Consider the following 8,073-nt stretch of genomic DNA (forward strand, 5'->3'; position numbering starts at 1 on the left):
CAAAAAATTGATATAGTATAAATTCTATAAAATAACCGACATATTTTTTTTCCATTAATAATATGGATAATTAAGGATGAATCCTAGACGTTGAAAGTTAAATACCTAAACAAGTGGCATTGATCAACAATAACATTGATATCTACTGGATCTTTTTCCAGTGAAGCAAAACCTGATAACCGTTTGGAAGTATGTCTTTGGTTGAGCTACTCACAATTTTCCATTGATTAATTTTGGTTTTTAATTTCAACTCTCGTGTTTTACATGTTGTAAAATAATTGTTATATCTCAAACATAATTAAATATATTCTTTATTAGTCATGATTAATAACCATCAATCACCTCACCTTTGATTAGCCTTTCATATCCAATTGAATTACCTTTGAATTCAATTCATTTCTATAAAGTTTCTACAATTGTCATTTTAACTGACAATTGAATACCACTTTCAATAGCCTTAATGGCTACATTTGGTCGTTGTGAAGCATCTGTCCATATATTGATTTGCCTGTGTAGTCTCTAGTCCTTCTCTTTGGGAGAGAGATATTTTATGACAAAAACACCAACAGAACTATTTCTTCTAATTTTATATTGTGCTGAGTTTTATTTCTTTAATATAAATTTTTGTTAGATTCTAACTTTTAGTTTGTACTAGAACGGCTTGTTGAATCCTGAGGGATACACTCATACAGGGTGAAATATCCTTAAGGACAATGTCTTAATTGACATGCCTTAAGTTTTCAAGAATTTCTACAATGTTTGTGATTAAGTATTTTCCGTAAGATTTCCAACAATCTTAAGGATACTTTTTTTCCCGCTATTTCTATGGAAAATACTCAATGTTCTGGAAAGCAATTATGCTTCCTCATAAGTAGTTCAAGATAGATACACAACATGGATATCTTGAGGGGTAAGAGAAGGAGTTGATTCTTATTTGGGATTGAAGCAGTAATCAAAAAAGTTGGAATTGTTTGGCTTGTTTTCATTCTAAACTTTCAAAAATATGGTTCGTGAGAAACATAAACCTTTGAGGCTTTATCAGGTTTGGAAGGGAAGTAATTTATGATTGAAAACTAATTGTCTATCGAGGCAATTATTGTGACAGCGGGGCTGGAATAATTGGCACTATGAGGGCATTTGATTTTGGCAAACATGATATCTTGATATTGGAGGTAATCTTGTACAATTGGTGTTCCATTTCAATTGCTCATGTTAATAAGGTACGCAGGCATGCATGTTATAATTTATATTATTTTAAAAAATGTGTTTTGTGCATGTGATAAATTTAATCATCATACTCCTCAATGTAGAAGAAGATTCGGAGAAATGATAACTTGGCTAAACAAAATTTGGCTAAGCGGATGATATAATTAGCGTGGTCATTTCTCAAGTAAATCTTGTGGCTAATGTGAAAGATTGAGTGTTAGACTTTGGTGCTACTAAGCATACTTGTGCTAACATAGTTATTTCTTCTACACCCAAGTTGAAGAAGAAAATTAATTTATTTATATTGGTGATTCTAGAACTACTCGAATTAGTGGAATGGAAAAGTTCTTGTTAAACTCAGATATGAAAAAAAGTAGCATTAACTGAGGTGGTACATGCGTTCGCGATAAATTTTGTTAGCGTAAAAATAAATAACTGCAATCACAAAACAAATATGAGAGAAAAATATTTTATTGATATTTTGTGAGTATAACTCTAGATGTATTCCTTGATTCTAATCTCCGTGTTGTTCGCCTTGATTCGAGGGCCAATGTAGCATCTTTCTCAAATGAAGGATAGACTTTTGTTAATGTCTTGAATCTTGGAAGAACTTTGAGCAGCACTTTGGATTGTTCTTGAGGGAAGACGTCTCTCAAATTGTCCTTCTTGTTGAAGACCTTTGGAGAAAACTTATGTTCATATCATTGCTCTCCTTTACCTCTAGTTAAGATGCTATACAACTTTCAAGATGTCTTTAAAAAGGGATGTGTGACCCCTTTATACAGTTGTGAGCTAGAGATTGAGGGTATTTTGGTCACTAAGTAAGTCTAGCGGACCTTGGGCTAGAAATACATGGGTTGGGCTCGTCTTGTAGAGGCCCAATCTAATGGACAAACCCAAATGTAATTTTAATTTTATTCAAGTCATCTAATTTTGACTTAAATAATTAATACTCCCTCTGTTTCAATTTATGTGAACCTATTTTCTTTTTAGTCCGTGGAAAAATGAATGACCTCTTTCCTAATTTGAAAACAAATTCACTTTATGAATGATTTACAGCCACACAAATATTCAATACTTCTTTTGAACCAAAAATTTCAAAAGTCTTCCCTCTCTCTTAAATTTCGTGCTCAGTCAAATGAGTTTACATAAATTCAAACGGAGGGAGTATAACTTTATTAACCAAAATTTGACTTGATCAACATGAACTTAGAACTTAATCCAAAATTTGTATGGATTAATTCAACTAAAATTTTGATGTCTACAGATGCCCCCTACTTCAAGACTTGTCGAGATGGAGGCTTGCTGAAATTGTGGACCAAACTTGAAATACCCATGATGATCACTTTTTTTCATGCAAAACTTCTTTGAGGCTTCTTCTCAATAGCTTTTCTTGAACTGTGCTTCAAAGTTAAGGTTACTTGAATTTGTGAACAATAAAAAAGATGTGCTACTGTTTTTCTTCAAATTTGGGATGAATTTTTGCATCAATTTTGCTTGATCAATATTCATATACCAAAGTTGTATTATAACTCCATATGTCAAAGAGATCCTTCCACATAGTTTTCATGTAGATCCATAATCATGACATTGTAAACTTGGTAAGGAACTAATTTAATGCACATGAATTGAAGAAAAGATTGCCCTTCCTTTTACTCATTTTTGAGTAATCCATTTTGATTTACTTCCTTGTTGCGCAAAACAATTAAGTATCCATATTTTCATTTTGTTTCCTTGAAGACTTTAATTGCTCCAAGTCAATTTTGGAAAAAATAAATTCCCTTCCAACTTAATCTTGGTAAGTTCTCAATCAAACGCCTAATATATATATATATATATATATATATATATATATATATATATATATATATATATATATATATATATATATATATATATATATATATATATATATATATATATATATATATATATATATATAAGTGTCACGACCAAATTGATGGCGGGCGACGGCACTGACCCTACCGCAGAAAGCACCTCTAATCATACTTTCATATCATGATCATAGACAAGAGTGCAACCCGAGGGTCATCAAATGAAAATCTGCTAAATCATAAGATAAATGCGTTGACAAAAGGATAAGCCCGAAAAGACATTCTATATGATTATGCCTCAAAATATAGGCCAACGGGGCCATACAATGTCTAACTAAACCATGACTGTCTACAAGCCTCTACTGGATATATGACATAACAAGGTCGGGACAGCGCCCCGCCATACCCATATGCATATCAAAAATATCAGACCGAGACTAGACTGCAACTCCGGAACAAATGTAGTGCTCTAATATCAGCTGAAAAACAACCTATAGGGGGGATCGTCAACCTGTCTACCTGAACCTGCGGGCATAAAACGCAGCGCCTACAAAAAAGGGACTTAGCACGAACAAAATACTGAGTATATAAGGCATGAAAATAACATGAAAGAGACATAAAAGTACATAGGATGAAAAGAATGCAACACCGTATATCCGAACCATACACGTGGGCCATGACGGCACCCAAGCTAACTCCATCGAGCACCTCTTAACATACTTCTCATAATCACATTGAGGTGAGCCACATGGCAAACTCACAATTACCGCAGACTAAAGAGACACAAGTTCCATCAAACATGTGCATGTCTATATAAACATCATCAACTATGTCCATATGTACAAGCCGACAGGGCTGCCAAAAATGATATACAAAATATGAACCGGTAGGGTTATGGAGCATCTAACTATATACATCTATCTACGATCCTCTACAAGGAGTGTGTAACATCATAAAGACGAGATAGGACCCCGCCATGCCCAAGTATGTACACAAAAGAATAGTACCAACTAAATTGCAGCTCCGGATCAAATGGAGCACTTCTACGCAATCGCTGATGAAGCAGCCTAGGGATCTTGTCCGTCTCTCTGTCTATCCGCAGCATAAACAGAGCATCCACAAACAAAAGGATGTCAGTACGAAGAATGTACTGAGTATGTAAGACATGAATAATAACATAATGAAAGAGTGAGAATAACATGAAATGAAGAGTTCAAATTATATCTCAGAGGGCGGTTGTCATGCATACTTAATCTTTCTCTAAAGAAAACATTATCATACATACATACATAATTATACTGTACCTGGCCAAGTAGGCTGGGTGTCCCTTGTACCCGGCCATAGCAAGGCTCGGTGTTATCCGTACCCAACTACAGTGGTGTTCACAATTAGTGCCGTACCCGGCCGACTATAGCGCGGCTTGGTTTGAGAAAATGCATACATGTATATATAAAGCATGAATAAGAGTCCAAAGGAAACAATACAACTCCATCGGAGAGACACAAGGTCGGTGAACCTCCGATTACCATTATGGAATCATCATTATCACTATATCTTCTCATTTGGGCCAACTATCATACAATGGGATCAACAACAAGGAACAAGATCAATAATATCATAAAAGCATCAAGAATTATAAGCTTTAACACTTCTAGGAAGGTAGTATCATGGAAGACATTATGAATATCATGTATAAGTTCGCGATAATGGGATCATACCTTAAGAAAGAAAGTGCTAGCCTTAACATTGCTAGCCTTAATATACCTTTACGTCTCCTTAATTATTTAACGTTCTCCTCCCAAGCTCGAAAATCTACATTCAAGAGGATTCATACTAAATTTAAGTCTTGAAAACACTCTTAAGTTCAAACTAACGTAATTAACGATCTAGTGGAATTTGGGCAGCACTTCCCTATTTTATTAACTTCCATCAATCTCTAACACAAGTCCCAAACAACAATAATAACATCAAAAATACCATAATCAAAGAATTTTATTCAATTTATTGTCAAATTAATCCAAAATCCCCTTTCAAGTTCACCTCACAGTCATCAACTCCAATTCAACACTTTATGACTTCTCTTCTATGATTCTTTCCTCTCCAAAACTTGATAAACCTTTAAATCAACTTAATAATATAAATAATACGAATAAACATGCCTTATAATAGAAGAATTTAACCTTACTCAACTCCTTCCGAGATCAAGTTCGTCACAACCATGAAGAGAAACAAGAACAATCATCTTCCATGGATTATCTTGAGGTTTTGGTGTTTAATCTTCTCTCTTGATGGTATGGAAGGTTTTGGAGTATTATGGAACCTTCAAGAACTCCCTAATAATATGGGGAAATAAGTGTGGGAGGTGGATATGAAAATGGGATCTTTTAGGACTTAAAAAGGTCTTAAAATCATCCTCCAGCTACGATTTGCAGTGGAGATGTGGCTCAGCATAATGGATATGCGGCTGGATCTCCCCTCCTCTCCTTGGGGAGGAGGTTGGGCAGTGAGGCCAGCCATTTTGGTGAGTTTGGCAAAAAATGTGCTCTTTTCGATTTGTTTGACCTCCAATCCTTATGGAACCTTATTGGCACTTGTATAAAACTTCATGAACCATCTAAGGGGCCCTATAACTCCCCCCTTAAGGTAATGCTAAGAAATGTATAACTCAAATAACACAAAATCTTCCCAAAACATCACTCAAGTTTCCAACCCATCAACAAACTTACTTCCGCCAATTCATTCAACTCCAAAACCTTAAGGTAGATACTTACAATTATTAAATACCCTCCTTAACCTTGCAAGGGCTTCATGTACACTTTAGACTTGCGCTAGTTTACTTATAATACAAATAACGCGAAATTTCCAAGGTGTAACACTACTAAGAATAGGATCATTATGGAGTAACGTTACGTTTACGTTCTGTTCATAAGGATCATGCCAAAAGAAGGAAAGTTTGCCTTAACATACCTGAAGTCGTACATGCCATCCAACAACGAGCTTATCACCACTAGAGCGCCAATCCTATAATAAAGGAATACATATACAACTTAGATGGCGCTAGTATATCACGTATCAAATGATAACTCGATTCTAAAGTGAAACGGGAAGCATTTCCCCTTAACATATTCAACAACCAATAACAACAAGAAGCTTATATAATTCCCTTATACTTACTTCACAAGTATTCCAAGGTACACATCGAACAATCCAATATACTCTTTGTATACGACACTTTATACACTTTTTCTTTATGTATCCATCTAGCAGAACCATAAAAACATGATAACAACATCAACTACAACTCAATTACAAGAAATCATTCCAATAACACTACAACAACATGATAAAAATCAGTCCACAACTCAACTTATAATTCATAGCAAGTTTGAGCTTTTCCTTTAATGATATCCATCCTTAACTTGTAGGTTAAGGCTTAATAACCTAATGACACGGAGATACAAATACAATCTTACCTCCAGAGCTTAAGAAAAACTCATATCCAAGGTTACTTCAACCTTAAGTTCCTTCCAAAACTTCCACAAGAAGCAATACTAGAATCTGAGGCACAATCCGAGGCTTCCATCACTTAAAACTCACTTTTGATCTTGGATTCCTCGTGGGTTTACTTAGAAAATGTTTGAGAGGGGTTTTAGGGGTCTCTAGGCCTATTGGTCAAGAGAAATGAAGGAGAAATGAGCTTGGACCTATTTAAACACTTAAAAACATTTCCACCAACTCAATTGTATGCAATCCATGTACGGGTGTACTTCCATGTACGTCCCGTACTTGGATCACATACTTGGACCCTAAAAAATCCAATATTCTTCTAACTTTTGGAAAATGAGGTACGGGACGTACATTTTTGTACAGACATACATTTTTTTACGGGACCTGCATGATCCCGTACTTCTCAGATTTGCAATCTGTTAGTTGCATTGGAAAGAAAACTCCCTGAACTTGAATTTACATAGGTTATTCATTCCATATACCTCCCTAAAGTTGGACCAAAATCCTATCCAGAATAATGCCAAGTTTTTCCCATTTTGCACGAACTTAATTCCTCTGATTCACTTGACCCCGGAACCTTCAAATACTTACTTAACACTTGTTAAAGGTCTTCCTTAACCTTATAGGAGTTCCATGGCCTCTCCATCTTACGTTATTTTACTTACGACACAAGTGACACAAAAATTACAAGGTGTAATATCCTCCCTCCCTTAGAAACATCTGTCCTCGAATGTTAAATTCTCAAGAATCTTATAGAAATTTCGACAGAGTCTCCTCTGTAACTGTACCACTACCAACCTCCCACACAGCAATCCAAACTATACAATTCCATAGAGGGCCACAACAATCAATAACAATAATAGTGCCACGACCAATAAGAGTAGCTGATAATTAATACATAACTGAAGACGATGGTGCTGTAGTTTGCATACACACGGAGCCTAAAACAAATGAGGATATCTAGACTTCATATCTTTCTCGACTTCCCAAGTCATCTCTTCTACATTCTCATTTCTCCAAAGTACTTTTACAGAAGAAACATCTTTGGTTTGCAGCCTACGAACCTGGAGATTTAAGATAGCAACAGGGACTTCCTCATAAGATAACTACTTAGTAACTTGAACATCATCTACTGGGAAAATCCTGGAAGGATCTTTCTTTGCACTTGCGGAGCATGGATAAATGGAAAACCGAATGTACAGACTCCAAGTCTGAAGGTAGATCCAACTTATAGGCTACTTGGCCTACTTTACGCATAATTATATAATGACCAATGTATCTAGGGCTAAGGTTGCCCTTCTTACTGAGTCTCATGACACCTTTCAAAGGTAATACCTTTAGAAACACCTAGTTATATACCTGGAACTCCAAGTCTCGTCATCTGTTATCTGCATAAGAAATCTGACGACTCTGAGCTGCTAGCACTCTTTTCTATGAGCTTAGCCTTTTTCACCGCCTGCTGAACTAAATTAGGTCCTATTAACTTTGATTCTCCAGCTTTGAACCACCAGATAGGAGATCTACA

The sequence above is a fragment of the Lycium ferocissimum genome, chromosome 2, assembly GCF_029784015.1.
Source record: "Lycium ferocissimum isolate CSIRO_LF1 chromosome 2, AGI_CSIRO_Lferr_CH_V1, whole genome shotgun sequence".
In the NCBI taxonomy this organism is placed as follows: Eukaryota; Viridiplantae; Streptophyta; class Magnoliopsida; order Solanales; family Solanaceae; genus Lycium; species Lycium ferocissimum.